This window comes from Arvicanthis niloticus, chromosome 27 (genome assembly GCF_011762505.2).
Source record: "Arvicanthis niloticus isolate mArvNil1 chromosome 27, mArvNil1.pat.X, whole genome shotgun sequence".
NCBI classification, from domain to species: Eukaryota; Metazoa; Chordata; class Mammalia; order Rodentia; family Muridae; genus Arvicanthis; species Arvicanthis niloticus.
The window spans coordinates 23,331,801-23,356,162 of record NC_133435.1 but is presented as its reverse complement, the minus strand read 5'-3'; the positions used below and the strand labels follow the sequence as shown (position 1 = coordinate 23,356,162).

The window sequence follows — 24,362 nt, the reverse complement described above, 5'->3', positions numbered from 1 at the left end:
CCTTGGCTATATACATGTCAAGTTGAAAGGCTAGCCCGTACTAGATGAGACCCATCTAAAAAAAAATCAGAATATTCCCACAAACCCCAACCAAAACATTATTAATAAAAAAGGCAAAAAGATAGTTATAAGTGAATGGAGGTCTAAATATATGTTAACAGAGTTTGTTCTCCAAAACATAAGAGATGTGCTCGTACTGTATGGCCATAGGGAAGGCACTGGGAGGCTGAACGTTTGGAGACCGGGGCACTATACAACAGCTTAAGATGTTCATTGACCACAGGAGAGAGGAATCAAATGTCAGGAGAGAAAAACTCAGCGCTTGCCTACTGTCCACTCCTCTGCTAAGGCAAGGCTAAGGCCGACTCTTCTGGGGGGACAGAGGTGAGGGTAGGAGGGAGAGACACGGAGGCCCCAGACAAGGCTGTAGTCATCATCTGAGGCTGGGGTGGGGAGAGCACTTACCCACCCTGCTTTAACCTTTAATCCCAGGACTTGGGAGGCAGAGGCAGGCAAATCTCTGAGTTTGAGGCCAGCCTGAAACAGAATAAGTTCCAGGATGACCAGGACTACACAGGGGAACCTCATCTTGAAAAAAAAAATTCCCCTAGAAGCCCCAAACACCCTGTTTTAAGTGGAGCAGACATTTCCTCTCTTCCAGAGATCAGCAGCTAATATACCAGCAGTTCTCAACCAGTGGGTCATAACTTCTTTGGGGGTCATCTATCAATCCTGCAGACCAGATATTTCCATTATGATTCATAACAGTAGCAAAATTACAGTTATGAAGTAGCAGCAAAATCATTTTATGGTTGGGGGTCACCTGTACTAAAGGGTCCCAGCATTAGGAAGGTTGAGAACCACTGCAATGTACAATGGCACTGTGCAGGAGCAGACAAAAATGCAGAGGACTGGGGAAACAAACAAGTTTACCAGTCTGGAGGACCTGCAATTTGATGCTTCATTCAAGAGAGAGACACACAGCCAGATACTAGCAACTCAGAAGGGCGGGTTAAATACCTAGGCTTGGGAGTCAGCATCATGGTGGTGGGGCGGGGATTGATTCAAGCCAATGTACCCTTGCCACAGCCCAGGTAGACTATGGAAGATGAGAAGAAAGGGTGAAGGCAGAGAAAATCCTCACATCAGGAAGCAATAGAGAATGGCAGCTAATAGGTGGTCTTGGAAGAAGTGGATGAGAAAATAGCACCATGAAAGCCAAGGAGACAAAGGTGCATGGCAACAATGTATCCTCAAAGCACAACTAGAACAAAATTGAGAGGTGGCCACAGGGCTTGGCAATTAACACTCATCTGTGGCACTGTCACAGATGGCTTTTGTAGACCACCAGGGTCAGAAAGCAGGTTACAATTGGGCTGAGAAAGGAATAGGAGAAATTGACTGAAAACACACAGAAGAGTCCAAGGAAGAGTCCAGAGCACAGACGGGTCTTACAACGCTTTCCTGGAGAGAGGGAAAGCAGAACTAAGCACCTGAACAAAGCAGAGCTGAGCACCTGAGCACAGTTTGAAGTAGCCAGTGGAGAACAGAGAGGTGGAGTGAACAAGACAGTGAAGTAACATGTTTATCCATTGGCAATGTCTGGTAAGAATGGTGACAACACATGCAGACATACAAACGTTTCTGTATTTGTTCAACAAATACAGACATCAGGTTGGATGATGTAGCCCAGGGCTACCTATAGGATAAATTAGTGTCCACGGTATTTTCAATATTTTGTTCAATAAAGGAAGGAAGGAGAAGGCTTCATGTTCTCATTATGCATCTAGAAAGACAAGCAGGAAATGACCAAGGCACAAGAAAGTAAAGGCAACATATAATAAATTTTTAAATGAACAGAAATGTTAGGGCAGGGTTTCCCCACCTCCTTAGTCTAGCCTTGAACTCTGGAGTTCAAGAGATCCATCTGCCTTGGCCTTCTAAGTGCTGGGACCATGCCAGCCATCCAGCCTTACTAGGAGCAAAATGACCTGAGGAAATCTGCAAGCTAGTTCCACTGCAGAAGATGGGCACATCAAATATCTCCACAGGAAAGACATACAAAACAGTGTTAACCATGTCTGTAACACATACTTACGTATCAGCACATTGATGTATGTATGTGTGCATAAACCTATACCGGTAACTACATATGCTGCGTAAAACTAAGCTATAGGTAACTGAAAGCAATGAAAACAGTGCTTATTTCTAGACATGCAGATTGTGTTCGGTAAGGGACAAGCGCAGCTGATTTCTGTTGGGAGCCGCAGTGAGCGTGACAGTATTCGCCATTACAAGATGGTGCGGGCATCCTGTCCTCCCACTAGTAAACAACTGACTGCGCAGGTGCAAAAGGCAAAAAGCGCGCCAAAGTCACTGCCCATCCCGGGGCGTATTATGGGTAATGAGTGAACAGCCAATCAGAAGTGAACACGTCACTCTAGGGTGTATTTAAGCAGTGCCTTTTCCGGGCTTTCCGTCTTTCCGCTTCTGCTTATACAAGAAGTAAAGCCTCGCTGTAGTAACCACCCGAACACTGCCTCACGTGTCTTTTTTGCGGGCAAAGGGGACACGGAGGGGCTCGGAACAGATTTCTGCTACTCTGACTGTCCCACAGAAGGACCATTTATTTACACCTCCACTGCTTACCTGTCATTCAATCTTGCTGCTTTACAACAGTGATTCCCAATGCTGTGACCCTTCAACCAAGTTCCTCATGTTGTGGTGACGGCCCCCTACCATAAAGTTATTTTGTTGCTACTTCATAACTGTAATTTTGCTTTTATGAATCACAATGTAAATATCTGACATACAGGATATCTGATGTGTGGCCCTGTGGGGGTCGTGACTCACAGGATGAGAACTATAGAGCACTTGCCCTGCAGTTTGCCTGCCTGACTCCAACACTCCTGGCAGTGCTTAGCAAGTTTGGCATCTTTAACTGCTATCCATTTTTATATCCACGTGAGAATAACAAAATTACCTTTCTCTGAAAATTGTTCTTTAACAGTTACAAATGTTTATGGAAGAGTTCATTTTAATATGAAAAAAATAAATGTTAGGATATGGAAAAATATGGTAAGCTACCCAATTTTTCCTTGAAGATGGACTATTTCTGATGCCCTCAAGTCAGTAAGTACATTTCTAAACACTGAAAGCTATAGGCCAATGTTATTCCCAAATAAAAAGAGAAGTAACGCTTGTAGGTTTAGACTGATGAAGTTTTACACCCTGGCTCTCACAGCCACTTTCCAAACCTTATTAAAGGAAAGAAAAAAGGAATATAGTCAGTTCTCTGGACGCCTGCCTCAAAAATGTGATACTTAATCCCTCAACACATGATGAAAGTGGGCGTGGCTACCGGTGTACCAGGCAAGCAAGAGCAGCCGAATGTGCTCATCCTCCCAGAGTCCAGAGCCTGTGGGCGTCGGATTCTGTCTGTGGCATCAGAACTCTTCTATGTCTAGCCAGCCCAGATTCTGAGCAGTTACATTAAGAACTGTACTTCCTGAGTCAAAACCAAGGGTATCTGTTTAAAGCAACAAGCGAACCCTTTCTGTTTGAATTGTTCTATCAACTGAATCCTTTAGACTGCTCTTGAGCCAAAATGTGAATTGCCGTTGGCATTCCCTGGCCTTCGTGATCTTGAATGAAGAAGGGAAGCCAAAGCCAGAATAAAATAAAATCCACATTAGTCAATGGCTCTGCATTTTCAGGTGCACTGTCAGTATCTTTTTATCTGTCTTCTGTCTGTTTATCTATCTATCTATCTATCTATCTATCTATCTATCTACCTACCTACCTACCTACTTACCTATTGTTTTGTAGTACTGGAGGTCTCACCCATGTTAGGTAAGTACTACTCACTGAGCTACATCCCTAGCTGTGGATCTCGAAAGGATAATTAGACTGTGAGATAATTTTTTCAAAGAACTTGGGTTAAGGAAGAGTGAGGAAGGAGGTGAATATGGGCAAATAAAACCATCATTTCCTATACTTAGTAAAAGTAATTTTACAAGTATGAAGAAGGCTGGGGAGATGGCTCAGAGGGCCAGAGAGCTTGCTGTGTAACTGTGAGGACATGTGCTTTGATCCCCGGCACCACACAAGGAGCCGAGTGTAGCAGGACAAATCTGCAGCCTCAGCATGCAGGGAGGGGGTCGCAGGGCTTGTTAGCTGCACAGCACAAACAAATGAGCTCCAGATTCACTGAGAGACCTTGTCTCAAAGGAATAGGCAGAGGGTGAGAGGAGGACACTGGACACCTTCCTCTGACCCCCCCACACTCATACAGACATATACGCATTCACAAACTCATACACATGCATGCACACACACATACACACATGCATGCACACACATGGAACTACACACACATGTTATATACACACATACACATACACATACATGCACATACTCACAAACATGCATGTATGCATATATACAAATCTGCATACATATGTGTATATACCCCCACATACATGCATGCATGCACACACACAGATCTGCACATATATCTGTATCCATATACACACTTACACACATATTCACATTCATATACACACATGCACATACACGCATGCATGTACAACACAGATCTGCATGTGTATATGAACATACACACACATGCATGCATGAACACACAGACCTGCACACATATGTGTGTATACACACATACTCACACACTTGCACACACTCACACACACTCACAGACACATGCTCACACACATTCATACACACATACATGCAAACACAGAGATCTGCACACATATGTATACACACACAGAGGGAGAAGGAGGGGAACAGAGAGAGATCTGCACACACACATGTGTATATATACACACATGATCTTTAAAATTTTAGAGAAAATGTCAATTTTACTATCCTTAGGTCCGGTGGGTATTTCCAGTGCTCCAGAAAAATCTATCTTCTCAGTGTGTGGCTTCCAGCTCCAGGGCACAGCCAGTTTCTTGATCAATTATAAGGGCCATGGAGATGTTACCCGATCAGTTGAAGAATGTAAATCAAGAGAGCCCAGCACTACCAACAAATCCAGCGTGATTTAGAGGAGGCTTCTATCTGGAACCTGCTCTCTTGGCCACAGGCACCAGGAAGCTGTTTTTGCTAAAAAGCATTGAGCCCACAAAGTAACAGGCAGGCAGGATGGAAGCCCGGTGGGCAGGACGAAGGGCAGGATGGAAGCCACCATCGCGGCCTTTACTTTGTGTCTCTCTTCTTTCTTTAGATCAGACTCTTGCCCATTTCTGTCTGCCTAACTTTCTTCCTCCTTCTCTAAATGGCAAGACAGAAGACCAGTCACTGTCCTAAGCCTCTGCCACTTAGGGTTCCAGGAAGAGCGAATCCTCAGAGGATGAGCACCCCCTACCCCTCAAGAGAGCAGTTACGCATGAGAACAAGGGGGCACTCTGGAACAGGAGAGACCATCATGCAGGAATCTGACTAGTCCCCTCAGGTGATGAGAGCAATTACAGACAAACAATTTATCAGACAATTTCACAGGACCAAAGCTCCAGCAACAGCAGACGCTTAATTACACATACATCTTGACCCCGCTCCAAATTTTCCTCTAGTTAAGCTTAACATTCAGTATGCTGAAAATTAACTGGGGAGGAAGGGGAGGGGAGTCCACTGGACCCCTTTATCTGGTCCTCTTCCCAGTGCCTATTTATTGAGTCTTCTCTCTCTACTTTTCAGCATTATTGTTCTCTTTAACTGATGCATTGGAGTGGGTGGCTAAGTCTAGCCAGTTGGGGCTGCTGGAGCCCCAGTGGTTAAAGGAGAAGGGGAAGAGGTGGCCCAGCAGTTAAGGGAGCTGGCTGAACTTTGAGGGGACTGGAGCTTGGTACACAGCACCCTTGCTGCTCAGCTCTCGGCTCCCGTGGCATCTGTGGGTACCTGAGCTCACGTGCATACACCCACACGCACACACCGGCACATAAATAAAAGTAAAGCAGATCATTTATTGTTGCTGTTGTCTTAGATGATGGGGAAGGGTGGACAGGAAATAGCTCTCTCCTTCCCAAGCATTATCTCAGACATAAGAATAATAATGTGTTCGATTTCTTGGAGACGAATGCAAGGTCTGTGGTCAGAAATACCCTGGCAGATAAGGAATTAAAAGTTGTTTTAAGGAGGCAGATTTTTAAACACTATACAAGAGAATCTCCAGTCTGCTCATTACTAATTTTCAAATGTTGGCCTCCATGGCTGGTGCTGGCCTCTCAGGAAAAGATAAAGATGTACAGGCAGAGCGAGCCAAGGATGAAACAGAAGACGGGCCGATACCAGGGTGGGGGTGGGGTTTACAGTGTCGGCTCATGACCAAGTAGAAGATAGACTGATACAGGGATGGATGTGGGGTGGGGGGCTTACAGTGGTGGCTCATGACGAAGTGGAAGGTAGACCGATGGGGGGTGGGCTTACAGTGGCAGCTACAGCTAATGATGAAGCAGAAGATGGGCCCATACTGGGGGAGGGGGGAGTCTTACAGTGTCGGCTCAGAGCAGAACTGGCAACAGAAAGTGCAGTCAGCTGCTTTTCCTTCCTGTGTTAGACACATCTTGAGCTCCAAACTCCCCAGAGCCACTCCAGCTGACTCAGGCGGAATCAAATGATTCCAGGGTAAGCATCTCCTAATCTGCTGTTATACTCTAGACCCATGTCACCCCCCAGCATCCCCCCCCAGGAAAGCAATTCTGTACCCCTTGAATAAAAACTATAAGGAACAAAGGCCCTGCCATTAGATGCTCCCCCCCACCATGGACCCCAGGGTTTATCTTTTATCTGTACTCTCTAATAAATTTTCTCTTTTATCCTCTTCCCACCCCTCCCCCAGCTGGCCTGCCCTGCTCCTTTCTTCTCTTTGACTCCTATAAATTATCTCAGAGTTCCATCCTGAGTCTATTTTAAATTTATTTCATTAATAAGACCTGTAAAGGTGACCCCATGACCCTCCACATGCATCCTAGTGATAGAAGCAGCATTAAGAATACGTGGACCAGCAGCCATGGTGGGCACACCTTCAATCCCAGCATTTAGGAGGCAGAAGCAGGCAGATTTCTGTGAGTTTAAGGCCAGCCTAAACTGGTTTAAACTGGTCCACATAGTGAGCTCCAGGCCATAGAGGGTGAGGTCTGCTGCTCACTCTGAGAAAGCAGACCGGGAACAGACAAATGCAGCACCACCGCTAACTCATGTCACACGGAGATAGCGGGTGGAACACCGGAAAGAAGTTAAAATGTCTCGTTCTAGGTGCAGGATTTCTGTCAGCTGCACCTTCACCTCACACCCGTGGGTTTCACTAGAAAGCTACTCAATTTGACAAGAGAGCTGGGTAAATTGGTTGGATACAAAGCAAACACTTAAAAATCAATGGTTTTCCTGTATATCAACAATAGCAATTACAAGGTGTAATAGAAAAAAAGAATCCGTTTACCACATACAGGACGTGTCACATGGACGGCAAACCTTTCAAAAGGGTACAGATAATCAGATAAAGGGAGAGGCAGTGAGAAGCTGATCAAGTTGGCCAAAGGCTTCACAGGCACATCTTTCTAATCCGGGTTCAGCAAGTGCTGCTTACAGCCACAGCTCACGGTTCTCACAGTGCAGATTCCTGCACTCATCCCAACTTAGGTAATGAGAAGAAAGGGAAGGAACATTTCCAAAAGCATGTCTTGGGGCAGGTGTGACAGTGAGTCCCTATAACCACTGCAGCGGGGTGGCTGAGGCAGAAAATTCTGAGTTACAAGCCAGCCCTGGGCTACAAAGCAATGATTTGTCCGAACAAGAAAAAAAAAAATACCACAAAATCCTGAAGAAAAAAAGAAACAAAACCCAAGAACATGTCGCAACACACAGCACACCTACTGTGCGATGTTAGCACACTTAGGAGTTAAGCTACCACAGCCTTCCTCACTCAGGTGTCATAAAAGCTCACAAAGGGGGAGGGGGCTGCCCTCATACATGTTAAATATAAAACATACCATAAACTTTGGCAATAAAAATAACGATAAAAATAACGTTGTCCTGCACAGAAACCAACAAATCAATGGAACAGAAAACATAGTCCTGAGACAAACTCCTCTCTTCAGCTGCAGAAGTAAAACACTTTGTGCCCGTTACCCTGTCACCAGGATGCCGCTGCACTTCTACCCAACAAATTGAGAAAGTTGGGTTGGCTGTCCAAAGCCGCAGGGCAGAGAAGCAATCTCAGATGGAGGATGCAAGCCAGAATAAGCAGAGGCTTCACAACTCCAAGTCAGGAGGCATGCGCCTCAGACGAGAAGCTGTGAGAGGTCTGTAAGGGTTTTCAGTCCAACCTAAGGGATGCAGACACCGATCTGGACCTTGGCTGCTTCTCAAATGGGCCGCTTGTAACAGGTGCTAGAGGACTGAGCAGTGGGTTTTTATGTATTTAATTTTTTTCTTAAATGAAGAAGACCCGCAAGCCTACAGTAAAGGCTACAACAGGGTTGCTGCTGATATGTGCTGGCAAACTCCTCATTGTGGAGGGCCGATCTGTGCAGTGTAAGGATTTTAGCTGCACTCACAGATTACCTGTTGGTCCTTATAGTATTCCCACCCAGCTGTAACAACAGAAGTACCTACGACACTGCCGAATGTCCCTGGGGCAGGGGAGGCAACAACAACAGCAACAAAACAAACAAACAAACAAACAAACAAACAAAAAACAAAAAACAAAAAAAAAGAAGAAGAAAAGAAAGAAAGAAAAGAAAAGCCGGGCAGTGGTGGTGCACGCCTTTAATCCCAGCACTTGGGAGGCAGAGGCAGGCAGATTTCTGAATTCGAGGCCAGCCTGGTCTACAGAGTGAGGTCCAGGACAGCCAGGGCTACACAGGGAAACCCTGTCTCAAAAAAAAAAAAAAAAAAAAAAAAAAAAAAAAAAAAAAAAAAAAAAAAAAAAAAAAAAAAAAAAAAAGAAAGAAAGAAAGAAAAGAAAAGAAAAAAAGAAAAAAAACCACCTGCTGCTGAGCTGAGCTGAAAATGGTTGTTTTAAAGGAAATCAGTGAGGAATGTGGCAGTTCTTGGAATAAGTTGTCCAGATGATGGGATGTATAATCACCATGGGCATTGCCTGTGGAACTTTCCAGATTAGGTTAACTGGCTGAGAAGACCCACCTGTAAGTGTGCATCATGATTCCGTGCAATGGAGTCCCAGACTAAATAAAAGGCAGAAAGGGTCTGTCTGTGAGCTCCCATCTCCCTCATGTTCTCACTGTGAATGCAAAGCGACCAGCCGCCCCAAGCTCCTGCCACCGGCCTTTCCTGCCAAGATGGACCGCATTTGTGAACTGAAGCCAAATAAACTTCCTCCCTTAATCTATTTCTTGTCAGGCATTTAGTTGCAGCAAAGACATCAGGAGCTACTACAAGAGAATAATATAAGACTTGAAACTACAACCTGGCCAGGAAACTTGGAGACATGCTTAGTGAGGTGTTGGCCCGGGAAGTATTTTCTCTTTTTGAGATTTATTGTGTTTTTATGTGCATGCGTGTTTTGCCTGCAGATATGTATGTGCATCGTGTGCTCACGGCGATCATGGAGGTCACGAGGGTGTTGGAGCCTTTGAAACTGGAGTTTCAGATGGTCACCAGCCACCGTGGGTGCTGGGAACCAAACCTGGGTCCTAGGCAGAAGCAACAAGTGCTCTTAATCACTAGGCTATCTCTCCAGCCCCCAGAAAGTATTGCCTTAGATTTAAAATATGAGAAGACATCACAAGTGGATACTGATGGCTTTGACCGCATAGACAAAATTTTTTAAAAAACATTAAAAAGTAAATGGTAATCTGGGAGAATTATTACAAGCAGTATGAAACAGAGTGACGGTGGTGTGTCAGTGTGACAAGGGCACAACCACCGCACCAGGGCAAGGGGCAAAGGGATGCCAACCAAGATTCATCGGGAAAGAAACAAACATCTGCAGTCACTACAGGAATTTCTGCTGAACTCAGCAAAGTCTTCATTCTCCCCACCCCCACCCCCCCCACTCTCTGCTTAAAAGGTAAAGGTCATCTTAAAATAGATACTTAATGGAAGGAAGATTGTAGGTAAGCGGGGCAGTCTATATCACTGATGACCAAGGACAGCCTTGGTCTACCCTTTGGAAAGTAAGTAACCAGTGGGATAAAGGCTCGAGAAATTTGTCCTCCGACACAAATTTAAAGAAGCGCTGAATCTCACGACCACCAAGAAGATATGTCTGTATCGTAATCCCTATTTCCCATGAATATGACTATTTGAAAGCAGGGCCTTTGCAGAGGCAGGATTGACAATCTTGATGTCATCATAGATTTACGGTGTGTGGCTGTCATCCTTGTAAAGAGCGGGAAGGACACAGGCACACAGAGGACAGTCACAGACGGCAGTGGTGGTGCCACATGCCAGGGAGAGGCAAGACAGACAGTTTCCTGGAATCTTTAGAGGGAACATGAGCCCTTGAAGGGCCAGTGACTTAAATTTGAATTTTTGGCTTCCAGGGTTGTGAGAATAAACGCCCGTGGTTTTAAGCCACACTGTGTGTGGCAATCGAGGCCTCTGGAAACTAATACCAGAGGTAGGAGAAAAAGTTTATACATGTGTGAACGCACACCTGCCTTCATGGTGACAGTAAACAATCAGGAAAAACTCGAAGCAGCAAAAAACCAACCAACCAACCAACCAAACAAACAAACAAAAAACAGCAGCAGCAGCAGCAGCAGCAGCAGCAGCAACAACAACAACAACAGGGACCAAGGGGTTGACAAGATGGCCTAGTGGGTAAAGGTGTTTTCTGCTGAGTCTGATGACCTGAGTTCCATGGAGATAAGTGACTTCTGTAAGCTGTCTTCTTATTCTCTGACACGGTAAATAAGCAAAAACGCAATATATGCATTTTAAAAACTGTAAGGATTTAGTTATAAGTGACCCATAGTATATCATGCAACCATTAAACTATGTCTTGAAGAAGAAACCATCTAAAGATTCTCATAGTACATAGACAGAAAAATTCAGGACATAAAAGAATATGTACAATGTGACCCCCTAAAGGGTCACATTAATATATATGTTTACTGCTCGTCTGAACAACATGGGGAAAAATTGCAAATTGGATATAACATGAGATGTAAGCAAGACACTAAATATGCTTGCCTCTTCTCCAAATGTTCAGGAGGCTAAGGCAGGAGGATTACCAGGGCTCAGAAGTTCAAAGCCAGCCTGGCAACATAGCCAGATTTAGTCTCAAAACAGCCTCCTGACCTAAAAGAATTTACCATGAAAAATATATCAATATTATCGACATAAAGCATTCATGAGTCGAAGCTGAGGTTCATGGATGTGGAAAGACATTTAATAAAATAAAAGATTTAATAAAAAGCATCTAGGGAAGCCAGTGGCAGGTGTGCTCTGTGGTCTCCCTCCTCCCTTTCTACCCGCCAATATTATTCTTTGGTATGAGAAGAGAGTTTTCGCCATAAGCAAAACTAAAGTAAATTAATACTACTGTGTTTACAAACATTGTTCTAGCAAGAGATACAAATAAAAACATACAGAAATGATAGCAAAAACAGGGAGACCAGGGACCAAAATAAAATATTTCAGAAGTTAATGAACATTCATATAAAGGGTTAGATAAAACACAGAAATGTAAACATCTCAGAACCCTACAATTATATATATAATAAAATAAATGTATAACAGCAACAGCCTCCTCCCCCCCCCCAAAGTACCTTGGCCAATCTGCATTAAGAATGGGCGTGAGAAGACCCCACAGAAGGTGGAACTCAGAAAAGTCAGTAAGAAAAGACCTCAGGGAGATGAGTTTGGAATTGATGCTATCTCTATCATTCATCTGGAGTACTGATTTTAAGATAAACCTACAGGAAATCTCCAACTAAGCCACCTTTAAAATCTTTTTAAACCTACTTGATAATCCTGAAAGTCAGTTCTGTTAGGAGACTCACAGTGTCCTGCACTGTGAATCTTGCACAGGGACAAGCCCTGCAGTGTCCCCACCTGTTGTTTTAGTTAGCATTGCATCACCGAGGAAGCTTCCCTTCACACACTGTGGTTACCACTGTTGAGTTTGTTCCTGACCCCGCCTTCGCTCAGCTCATTTCCACTAGGGAAAGGCAAACCCCTGCACAGCGTCATAGTCATTTAAAAGAAACGCCACTGAAGCTTTCTAATTTACACATTACACTGCACATGTATTATAGACTCATTTATCTAAAGTAGCTTGTGTGTGTGTGCATGTGTGAGAGAGTATGTGTGTGTGTGCGTGCACGCATGTATATCAGGGTATGCATGTGGAGGTCAGAGGACAACTTTTGGGAGCTGGTTCTCTCAGGGTTTGGTGGCCTTTGGCCACTGAGCCACTTTTCAAGCCCATTAAACTATATTTTTTTTATGTTGACATAAAGATAAGTTATTTTCTTGTCTGCTGTCTTTAACTGCCAAGTAAAAACTGTACACACCTACTTTCTCTTGATGTTTTAATATGTGTGCACTGAGAGGCTAAATGAAGCTAATTAGCATACACAACGCTTTACATACTACTGTTTCTTCTGAGAACACTTAAAACCCACCTTGTAGCAATATTGAATATCTACTATATTGTTAACACCTTTAATTTAGTCTTCCAGGAGATGGGGTGCCTTGAATTTTAGCTGTCTGACTTTAGGCTATTTATATCATCACGGGACATTCCAATACATTTATTTTTGAAGACTAGATTAATGAACCTACCTCAAATATTTGCATGTGCGTGCAGTCACATAATTTATCTAGCTCCATGCTCACACATTAAGAGCTTAATAAGTGTGAGTGTCAAGCTTCTAATTCTTTCTCTGTATAACGTTTGCCTGCACAGCTAACCCTCATTTGGGGCAAACTCATATTACCACGAGCCCACTGTGGCCCCACAGCTGTCAACTGAGCTGTGCTTGTCTAGAGCAGGGCATGTTTCCTTCTCCCACGTGTCGACACAGCTCTGAGGATAATCTACCCCTGATTCGTTAACCACTCTGTGAGAATAGAACAGAGGAGGAGGGAGAAGGGGCATTTAATGATACATGCTCAGTAGGCTCTGGCAGCAGAATTATATTTCCTTATGTGTTAAATTTAATAAAATCGTAGTATTTGAGAGATTCGTTAAATTATCACAGAAAGGTGAAATCACAGGGCAAATCAAACTAAATCAGCAAAGAGCCTGCAATAAACCGCAAATCACTGTCTACAGTCACTGAATTCCCACAAAACACTTACAGTTCTTCGGCTATGGGTTGATAGTGAAGAAATGTGTATACACCGTCCCATGATGATATTACGAATATGGGCAAAGTCTTATGTATTGAAAATTACAATATCTAGACATGTTTCCCGTAACAGTAACAGTCTTTTTTCTATATTACTATCTAAAAAGCCATTTAGACAAATGACAATCTCTCTCTCTCTCTCTCTCTCTCTCTCTCTCTGAGAGATGTACCTGCATACACCAACAAGCATTACTTTTCTTCAAAGCTGAAATCATTTTTTTCTTAGATGTAGTATATTAATACATTGCAGCTTACTTCTCATGGCTTGCTCAGGACCACCTACCCAGGGATGTCACTGCCCACAGTGGGCTGGGTCTCCCATATCAATCATTAATGAAGAACGTGCCTTACAGACTTATCTATGGGCCAATATTATGAAGTGATTTTCTCAGTTGAGAGCCCATCTTCCCAAATGACTCAGAGCGGCAGAATCCAGATTATGTCAAGCTGACACGGGACCAGCTGTATTGGTGGTTTTAGAGCAACTTTCTCTTTTGATTTTTTTTTTTAACTTTAAACATGAATCTGTGGGTTTTTTTTTTTTTAAATTATTGAAGCAAGTTTTTTTCCCATTTATTTTTCTCTCATACATCCTGAATTTTCCCTTCCTCCACTCCCTCTAGCTCCCCTCCCCCTCCTCTTCTCAGATTCACTCCTCTGTTTTTCTTCAGAAAAGAGCAGACCTCCCAGGGATATCAACCACATATGGTACTTAAAAGATGCAGTAAGACTAGGTACAAATCCCCATATCAGGGCTGGGTAAGTCAACCTGTGATGGGGAGCGGGGTCCCAAGAGCAGGCAAAGCAGAGACACTTCCATTCCCACTGTGAGGAGTCCCGCAAAAAACACCAAGCTGGCTACTATAACACATATGCAGAGGACCTAGCACAGATGCAGGCAGGCTCCATGATGGTTGCTTCAGTTTCTTTGAGCTGCTATGAACCCTGGATTCTGTGGGGCTTGTTCCCCTGGTGTTCTCCACACCTTCAGCTCCCACAATTCCCCACCCCCAATCCCTCACCTTGCCCATGAGCAAATCAAATTGGTACTTGGACACTGTGGGGTAAGTGAACCCTTGTTGCTAAGGCAACCAGATAGGAAAATGGCCTAGATCTAACACCATAGATTTGTCAGAGTCTTCCTGAATAAGATAAGATAGACCCCATTGGCCTTCCTGTGTTCATTTCTGGCCATTGGCCCAAGGCACACTCTGTGATGCCTTGAGGGAACACTACAACACACAGGCATGCTTCACTACCTGATGCAGCCGAACCAGCCAAACTTGATGGAATCACATGAGAGTTTTTAAAAGTTTGGTATCTGTAACCCCATACACACTCAATTCCGATCTAACTGTTTGAGGGTGCAACTTGATTGTTTAACTCTTCAGATGATTTTATCATACAACCTATGTATCATACAGGCTACCAACCTCCTCATGTGGGTGACGCTGTCCAAGGTAGCAACTCTTAAAGAATTTTTATCAGCTCACCATCTGCCCATGCCCCTCTCTCTGGACCATTCTACGAAAGGATGCTGCACCACTACAAAGCTGGTAAAATTTAAATTAGCCATAATTAAAGATCCCACAATGGGCCTGGCAGTAGATATCATTAGTTTGGGGAGCCAAATATTCACTAAGCCAGCTATCCAACTCTTGGTGTGTAAGCAGTTTAGGCAATGTAGGACCAGAAGAGTGATTATGTCCAGTAAAACTTTATAGTATTTTGCCGGCCTTTACCATTAAATAGTCAAATTCCCTAAAATAAAACTAACTTAATATATTAACTTATTAACTTGCATAATATAACTTCTAAACTCAGAGAGACAACGATTTAATTGAGAGGAGGAGGGAAGCATGCGATTGGGGACTGAAGCTGAAGAGACTCTTATAGGACAGCCTGGCCAGCAGTACGTCAAGAACTCGTGAAGAATAGCCAGGGTCTGAAAGTGTAAAGAAGCCACCTCCTTCTGTGGTGACTATACGCCAATAAATAAATCATGTGACATCCAAAGGCTTGGTCTAGCTTTTAGACATCCTGCTGGGAAACCATCACCACCTAGAACAATTCTCTTCAATTTTCTATGTGAAAAAAAAATTGATTTAAAAATCCATGTTATTAAACAAAAAGAAAATAATAGGGAGAGAAAGAATTATCCAGAGGGAATGAAGCAACAGTTCAGACCCTCTGCAACCATGTAAAAGCCAGGCATGCAGATCGATAACTTCAGAGCCTGAAGAGCAGAGATGACAGGATGCCTGCAGCCTGCTGTCTAGCTATACAAATCTAAAGGTGAGTGTCAGATTTGGTGAGTGACCCTGTCTCAAAAACAAAAATGAAGAACAATTGAAGAATACACCTCACATTGACCTCTAGGTTTTACATGCTTGCATGCACACACATGCACACACACACATGCATGCCACACTTGCCTACATTCACATGCATACTTAATGCATACACACGCTTGCATGCACATACACTCTTGCATGCACACATGCTTGCATGCACACACATTCTTGCATGCACACACACATGCTTGCATGCACACACACGTTTGAATGCACACACACGCTTGCATGCATACACAGTTGCATGCACACACATTCTTGCATGCACACACACGCTTGCATGCACACACACTCTTGCGTGCACACACATTCTTGCATGCACACACACGCTTGCATGTACACACATGCTTGAATGCACACACACTCTTGCATGCACACACACACGCTTGCATGCACACACGCTTGCATGCACACACATGCTTGCATGCACACACACGCTTGCATGCACACACACACTTGCATGCATACACACACTTGCATGCACATACAATCATACATTCCATATTCTCCCACAAACAGTTATTCTGAGCCAGTGGCCATACGTCAGGTGCCACTATAGTTAAAAAGAAGCCACATTTCTGGACTCTGTTTATGGCTTTGCAAGCAGACAGTGGCTTGGTTTAAGTGGCCTGATCTTTTAAAAGAATTCACAACTTGCCCCTATTGAATCATAGCTGGGTCTGCTTTGCAATTCAGTTAATGGAGAAATTTTGTCTTTAGTTTTTACAAGCCTAGATATACAATCAAAATTATGGTATAAAATGGCAACCCACTCCTCTCCATGTAAATCAATTTTTATGCTACATATAAGCTAAAATTAAAAGGGAGAAATACCAATCAAAATGTCACAGGGAAGATAATCACCTTTTAAAAGACCAATTGCATTAGCCACTAAAGCTACAAGGGTATAAATATGATCCTTGCAACCACATGCTGTCATCGACAAGAATGGCAAAATGTTAAATTTCTGATGTGGAGGGCATGTGGGAACGCAGTCATAAAAGTCTTTGTGTTTCTGTCTAAATCACTTGGCAAAACTGGGCCTAGACATTTTGTGATACACTTCCTCTAGGAACTGTAAGAGAGCTGCTTCACAGAGTCACATTTTTTTTTTTTTTCCCCACGAGACGCGGGAAACGGGACGAGGCGACGGCAGGACTCGAACCCGCGCACCAAGAGACGGGGCACCCTCTGCGGGCGGGAGCCTTAAGGGCCGAGCCACCGGCAGTTCAACAGAGTCACATTTTAATAGACAAGTACTTCTAAACTCACACGAAATCAATACTTCTGCTTATGTTGTTTTACAGTGATATCCCTACTTATTTATTTCATGTGTGTGTGTGTTGTCCACATGTACCCCATGCCTGTTGTGTACGGAGGTCAGAAGAGAATGTCAGAACTCAAACTGGAGTTACAGATGGTTGTGAGCCACCATGTAGGTGCTGGGAATCAAACCCTGGTCCTCTGCAAGAACAACTAGTGTTTGAAACTACAAAGTCATCTCTCCAGCCCAATATCACCATTTCTTAACTATTTTATTCACTTATGAGTTGACGGAACACAATTTGAAGACTCTTATTGACAAGTACAGGCTTGGCAGAGTCTGACACCCATTGTAGCTATAGAAAGCCAGTTCTAACTTATGTTTTAGAGCTTCCAAGTAATGCCATCTAAAAACATTTCTCTGTCAGCTAACTCACCACAAATATGAAAAAAAAAAAAAAAAAACAGAACAAATCTATTAAAATGCTTAATTTTGCCATGTGCCTGTAATTTCAGTATATAAAAAGAGGATCTGGAATTCTGGGTTATCTTCCATATTGATATATAAAGAGTTTAAGGGAAACAGAAGAGGAGTGGATCCGGGGAAAAGGGAGGTGCTGGGGTGGGGGGACTGGGAGGAGTGCTTGGAGGGAAACTGCAATAGGATTAGTGTGTGAGAGATGAATAATATAAACACACACACATATATGTATATATACATATCCATATACATAAACATGTACTCATATATATGTGCATATATATTTCAAAGCCATCCTGAGCTACAAGAGACTTTATGATAAACATAAAAAATGGTTTTTTTTTTTTTTAAATATTAGATGAGGGGCTGTGGAGATGGCTCAGTCTCCCACATGTTTAATAAAAAGCAGGCTGCATTTCTAAGCTCTGCTTGGGGATATTTACATCTACAGTCAGTTGATTATCATGATCATCCATTATGAATGCTTCGGCATGAGACAATGCCATTTCAACACCAGGCTAATTTCCTCTACTGCCGTGGTTAAGCGTGATTACTCCTTAGGCATTTTCTACAGGGTGTTCCGTGTTTTTTCAAAGACAGCTCTTCAAGCCTTTTCCTATTCCATAGGCAAAGTTTATCACTGCCCACAGAGACAGACAATTCTGGAGCCTTGAACAAAGTCTGAATATTTTACAGATTTTTAGTATGTTACACACAGCCTCTGGACTTTTAACAGAAGGAAATGGAGCATGACAGTAAGCTTAGGCCTCTCCTACCCAGCAAGGTCTCTGGATACGTGATGACTTGTATTTAGCCGGTCTTTAAGGGAAACTGGAATCTGCTTCTAGATTACAGTGTGGGGGTTGGGGGCCGGAGGCTTTCCAGTTCCAACTTTAAGACCTCCTAATGTGCTTATTTATAGTAAACATTTTTTTTTTCAGCTGTAGTGCTGGGGGTAAAGGCAGAACCTCTCCAACACCAGGTAAGCCTCTACCACTGGGCTAGCCTCCATTCGCTGTATTAGTAACTATGAAGAGGCATTCACAGGTAAGAAGTGATTTTGAAAAGAAAAGGCAGGTGATTATATGCAGTGCGGGCTTTGAGATGGACCTGTTAGAATACTTCTCATTGCTTGCTGCAGAAGTTAGGCATGTAGGCAGGAAAGGAAACACTTCTGGAGATGTGATCTCCAGTCAGCCCTCAGGATGCTCAGGCTCTTTAGGTACCAGGCCACCTCACGAAGGGCATTAACCTCAGAGAGCACTGGCCGGCGGCAGGGAGGCCTCTGCAGCTTGCAACTGTGGTGACTCCCCTCTCACCATCAGGCTCTGTCTCACGCAGAACATCATTGCTGTTGGCTTACAGCTGCGCAAGGGCATTGGCGTGTCGTGTCTCCGAGTGCCACAGGTCTGCAGATGCCCGTCCATGTACGTGACTATCAAATATGGGGCGTAGGGTGACTGAGCATATGGTGTGTCTCCAGACTGACTGCCTTCTCTACCAAATGATGTAGGTACTGTAGGGAAACAGAACTCCCTCCATCAAGGGAAAACTGGGACAACTCACATGGGGCACTTGATGTGAAGTAATTAAGTGCTAGCGATTGCTAGAGACTGTATGTATCGCCCGTCAATGTTTCTCAGAGGGGTCCCGAGAGGACCTTTCACAGGCAGGACTGCATCTGAACCAGAACACACACATGCACTACAATGACTACAAGCAATGGACACAGGTACATTGTGGTGCACAGATGAACTAGGCTGTGCAGTAAAGATTTAAACCCAGAGGTCCTGTTTCTCCAGTACTCAAACCACTTCTGCCCGCTTCCTGGTGGCCTGGTCATTATTATACATTGAGGAAACAAAAACTTTCATGGAGCATGATGCACAGACAGTTTTATGGTTCTGTTTCAGAAGAAAAAGGATGACCCTCATCTATAAATTGATTTTAAGACCCAAGAGAAGCAGTTTGAAAAACACCATGATGTATAAAAACACTAACAATGTTTTTTTTTTTTTTTTTTTTTTTTTTTTTTTTTTTTTTTAATTAAAGCTAAATAGACATGTTACTTTATTTCGGAAGGTACTGGAGTTATGTGGAGCATTCATTAAGTTTATTTAAGCATCACCATCAGCTTAAGGGACAGTCATGAGAAGGCAGCCCTTCTAGAATGTTAATACTTTCAAGGCACAGATACCTTAAGGTTATTTTAACCTAACCCTAATATAGCTCAACATACTCATAACTTCTAAACAACTGACCGAAGGGTAGTGACTTTCCAGAGACTGGGAACCTCCAGGCCCTTCAGTTCTCCCCTACAGAGAGGTTCTCAGGTCTCTGGGCTGGGTGAGGGTCACTCATTCAAGAAAGCTAGAGACAGTACTTTGTGAAATCTAATTTAAAGCATGCTGTCTCCAGCATCAAAATAATGGTTTTTGTAACCAAAGCAAGTTAGTTTAAAAATGGAAGCTACGCAGAAGACGCTTACTTAAATCCCACCTCACTAAAAAGGATAGTAGGCGGCATTTTAAGTGAATTTGGTAAACCCTACAGGCGGTGTGGAGCAACGGAGGAGGCGAGGTGTCTAGATTGATGCTCCCGAGAAAGAAACAAGACACGGAGGGATATAGAGCAAAGACTTCAGCCCTCAGCTGTCCCGTGAGCAACTCATGTGCCATTTGTCCCAGGGTTGATGGTGAGAGGAAGGGTACAGACAGACCCAGCCATAATCCTTCCTCCCTTTCTCCAATGTCTCCTCCTTGGCTTGAAGACTTACCGAGTGCAGAAGCCAACTTAGAATGCATGAATGATGAGCTGCAGTGTGCACACGAGCAGACAACACTCCTCTGTGAGCACCCACCAGAACACAGTTCCCAACAACTTGGACCGATGACTATATTTGAGAGTGGCGGAGACAGAGAGCTAAAAAGCCAACTGTTTTTCGAGTAGACAAGAACTCTAGCATAAACGCAAGTGCCTTTCTTTAAAACACGATTTCCGAGTTAAATCTTAATTCCTGGCCGTATAATGCAGATTTTCACTTCTTCCTAATTAAGGGATAATTGCCATCAGATGTATCTCTATCAGAAATGAGTGGTGGGAATTCAGAGATGCATTACTCAACTTGGTAGCCACTATCTCTACATGGCAATTTAAGTTAATTAAAGTTAAGTAAAATTTAAAATCTGTTCTGCAATTGTACTGGCCACATTTCAACAGCCTCATATTAAGGTTTATGGTTATCATATGAGGCAGATTTATAGACTTCCCATCAGTGTCGAAAGTTATACTTGGTAGTACTGATTTACAAGAGGATATATATGTATATATATGTATATATATGCACATATACATATATATATATATATATATGTATATATATGTTAAAAAGGAAACTTTATTTCTTACTTGGTGAAGAGCTCCCTGCATTCCTTGCCTAACCTGCTAGAGCTGGCTTGATTCAGAACAACATGGGGCTGAGTGTGTCAGTGAGTATTGAAGCTTCTTATCTCCCATCATCCCAACTGTCCAGTCTGAAATCCCTCTCAGTTAAGTATTTCCACTCTGGGCTGGGAGAGGCTCAGCCTATAAAGTGCTTGGCATGTTGACATTAGGACTGAGCTTGGACCCTCTGTCCCCTGTAGTAACGCTGAGTATGGTGTTGGGTGCCTATAACCTCAGCCTTTGGTAGGGAAGGGAAGGGAGACCTCTTGAAACTCACTGGACCGGCCAGCCTGACTGAATCATGGAGTTTCAAGTTCGGTGAGGGGCCCTATCTCAAAAACTAAACGTGGAGAGAGATGAAGGAAAGATGTGCAGTGTTACCTCAGGCCTCCACACATGCATGCGTGTGCACACGTGTGTACACCACACTCAGACCCAACGTACTCTTTGGCATAGGAACAATAGTTGCCTGGGCCTGACAAGGCCAACCTTGTTAAGGCTGAGTGCCAAGTCTGATATGACAGGTTCCTACAAGAAGAAGAAGACTGGCAGATAAAACATCTTCTCGGTATCCTTTAGTTTAATCGGTTCCTGAAATGATCCTGAAGGGCCAGATTACAGTCATACAAAGGACTAGGCCAGCTACCCTTCCCTCTCTCGGGTCTCCAGATTGCCTGCTTATCGGACCATGAACCACAGAGGTGCTGACCACAGGGAAGCCAAGATACAGGCCAAAGCAGCTCAACTGAACACAGAATTCCTGCAAGGTGATTGTTAGCAAGGTGACAGCAGACTGTAACAAAGGCCAATAGATAGCTTTGCTGTGTTCATGAAAAACGATGTCCCTCGAAAGTGATCTTCCTCCCTTTCAAAGCACTGGACAAGAAACACGGATTAAAAAATTGCTGTCAAGATATTACAATGCAAATTTAAGTAAACCAAACAGACTTCATTCAGCTAACGTGCAGATTATAATAAACATGTTTTTTTCAAACCGTGTATGTTTAACCATACATCTGTCATGACCATGTCATGACATCTGTCAGTTATTACTAACGTTAACAACACTTCCTTACCCTTTTATTCACTATATCCAGTCTGCCAGCTTCCAACTTGGGAAGCTTGCAAAACACTTAAGTAATTTGTACATCAAGGGCAAACCATTCAAATTCCCATGCTTATGCCAAGAAAATTAAATTCACACTTCTAGTTCATTAAGAGATGACAGTTGCCGGGCATGGTGGTGCATACCTTTAATCCCAGTACTCAGAGGCAGAGGCAGGTGGATCTCTGTGAATTCCAGACCAGCCTGGTCTATATAGTAAGTCCAGGACAGCCAGAGCTACATAATAGAGAGATCTTGTCTCAGGTGGGTCAGTAGGTAGGAAGATGGAGAGCAGGAGGGAGGGAGGGGGCAGGGAGGGAGGGAGGGAGGGAGACAAAGAGAGGGGGGAGAGAGCTGATGCACAGCTTTGGTGACTTTGGAAGCAGGGTTCTTTCCAGGACAAAAAGTTAGTAATGTGATATGTTAGTAATCTGATGTAAGTTGAGATTGTAAAATTATCCACTTTGCATCTATTACGTGTATGCGCCTAAAGGTCTACCCTCAACATGGGAAGTTTTACCTGGGTCAGCTTACTAACTGCTACCATGAACTTCATCCATTCACATTCGCCTACCCTTTTTATTAACTGCAGCCCAGAATGGAGTCGTGCATTATTAAAATCTGTCTTCGATTCAAGCAGAGAATTGAAGAAGCAGAAACTAACATTGCCCTTTCGGCTGTGTTACTGTAATAGATCTAAGAAGTGCTTTATTCTGTCCTGCCTTTTTAAACGCATCGGTGCATTTCGGTTTCCTATCAGGACCCCGTATGTGGGAGGTCAGCCTGGGATTGCCCAGGGGGATTGGGTGCCTTCCATTCACCTGGGTTCTGCTCTCACGTTGACAATCACCACCCTGTCTCAGCCCTGAAAGATCTAGTCGGAATAACCGCTACCAAAACACCAGCAAAGTGCTTCGGGTATAATAAAGTGCCATGGGGGGTTAGGGGTGGAAGGAGAGGGATTAATGGGGTGGGGGAAGGAACATGAATTTCAACTGGGAAACCCCTTAGTCTCTCTTTGATTCATTTAAGGAGGGGGGAAACCACTCAGTGAAGGCTCTCTCCAGAACCCAAGGATGTCGACTTTTGAAAATTATTATGACAGTGACCGTAGATAACCAGAGCGCCTCGTGCATCTGGACCCGTACCCTGCCCCCCATCCCCCCAACCTCCTCGTTCAGCCCGAAATCCTAGATTCTTCCCAAAAACACGCGCCCAGCAGGGCGGGCGCGGGGCTGCGCGCAGGGCACCGCAAGTTAGCGCCAGGGCCGGCGGACTCAGCTCCGCCGCTCCTCCCCGGACCCCACCAGCGGCTGTGGGACACCTGTCACCGGGCAGGGCGGGGGCCGCAGGCGACACTGCGGCGGCGGGGATTGGGACGGGCGCGCCGCGGAGCCGCACTGCCCGCCTCGGGCTCCCGAGCACGCGCCCGGGGGCTGGGGAGGCACCGCCGCCTCCCGGGTGGGGTCCCCGCGGGGTCCCGAGCGGGGCGAGCAGGGCGAGGCGGGCATCCGGGGCCAGGGACGGAGGAGGGCGCCGCGCCTACCTGCTCTGGGCGGCGGCGGCGGCTCGCGGGCCGTGACCTGCGGCGGCGGCGGCGAAGGCGAAGGCGGCGAAGGCGGCGGTGGCAGTCGCGGTGGGGAGGGCGCTTCCTTCAGGAAGGGGTGGGATCTGCCCGCCCGCCTCCTCCCGCCGCAGCGCGGCCGGTCCCCGACTTACTCCGGGGTCCCTGTCGCGGGGCCTCGGGTGTATGGCGGAGCCCCGAGATCCCGGCTTGTACCTCCCCGGGTCCCTCACAGTCACCCGGGGCTGCGGCTGCAGGCGGACGGTCCAATCGCCTCCTTCGGAAGCCGAGGTGGACGCGTTCGCCTGGCGCTCCTCACCCAACAAAAGGCAGGACGGGATCCGGGATCCTCCGCCTGCTGGTTATTTATTCCTGACCTGTTGTAACCTTCTTGCCGGCTTTCTTCTATCCACACACCTAGGGCTTTGCACACAGCAGCTAAAATTCATTTTCAGGCCCACTAGCCCAGCGTAGTTCTCCCGCTGCCCTCCCGTGGTTTGTTTTCATCTTACTGAACAGACCCAGGGCTAACTTCTGACTCTGATAATGGACCGGAGGACTTCAAGGCCGCTCTCCAAAGGCTAACTTGCTCACTTCCCACCCCCACCCCCGAGTGTGTGTGTGTGTGTGTGTGTGTGTGTGTGTGTGTGTCCTCATAACACACTTTTCAGCATTTTAGTAGCACCCCACCCCAGACCCCAACTTTTGTCACTGCACTGACCGACCCCTAATCAGCATAGCCCAGTGCCGTTTTTATCTTAGATTCTTGATGAACTTACTTGACTGGCCTGCTGTGTCTGGCAGGGTCTCC

At 44.8% G+C, this 24,362-nt stretch overlaps 1 protein-coding gene across 3 annotated transcripts in view; it reads right to left on the bottom strand.

Annotated features, from left to right (window-relative positions):
• Positions 1-23,866, bottom strand: part of Tmem150c (transmembrane protein 150C) — a 77,224-nt gene extending 53,358 nt beyond the window's left edge. The window contains exon 1 of one of the 3 annotated variants that reach the window (XM_076926420.1): positions 23,534-23,866. The gene's annotated coding sequence lies outside the window, so the exon portion shown is untranslated. Of the gene's footprint in view, positions 1-11,949; positions 12,102-23,533 lie in introns of those variants that run through there. The other 2 variants (XM_076926418.1, XM_076926419.1) reach the window with 2 other exon arrangements.
• Positions 23,867-24,362: the final 496 nt, after the last annotated feature.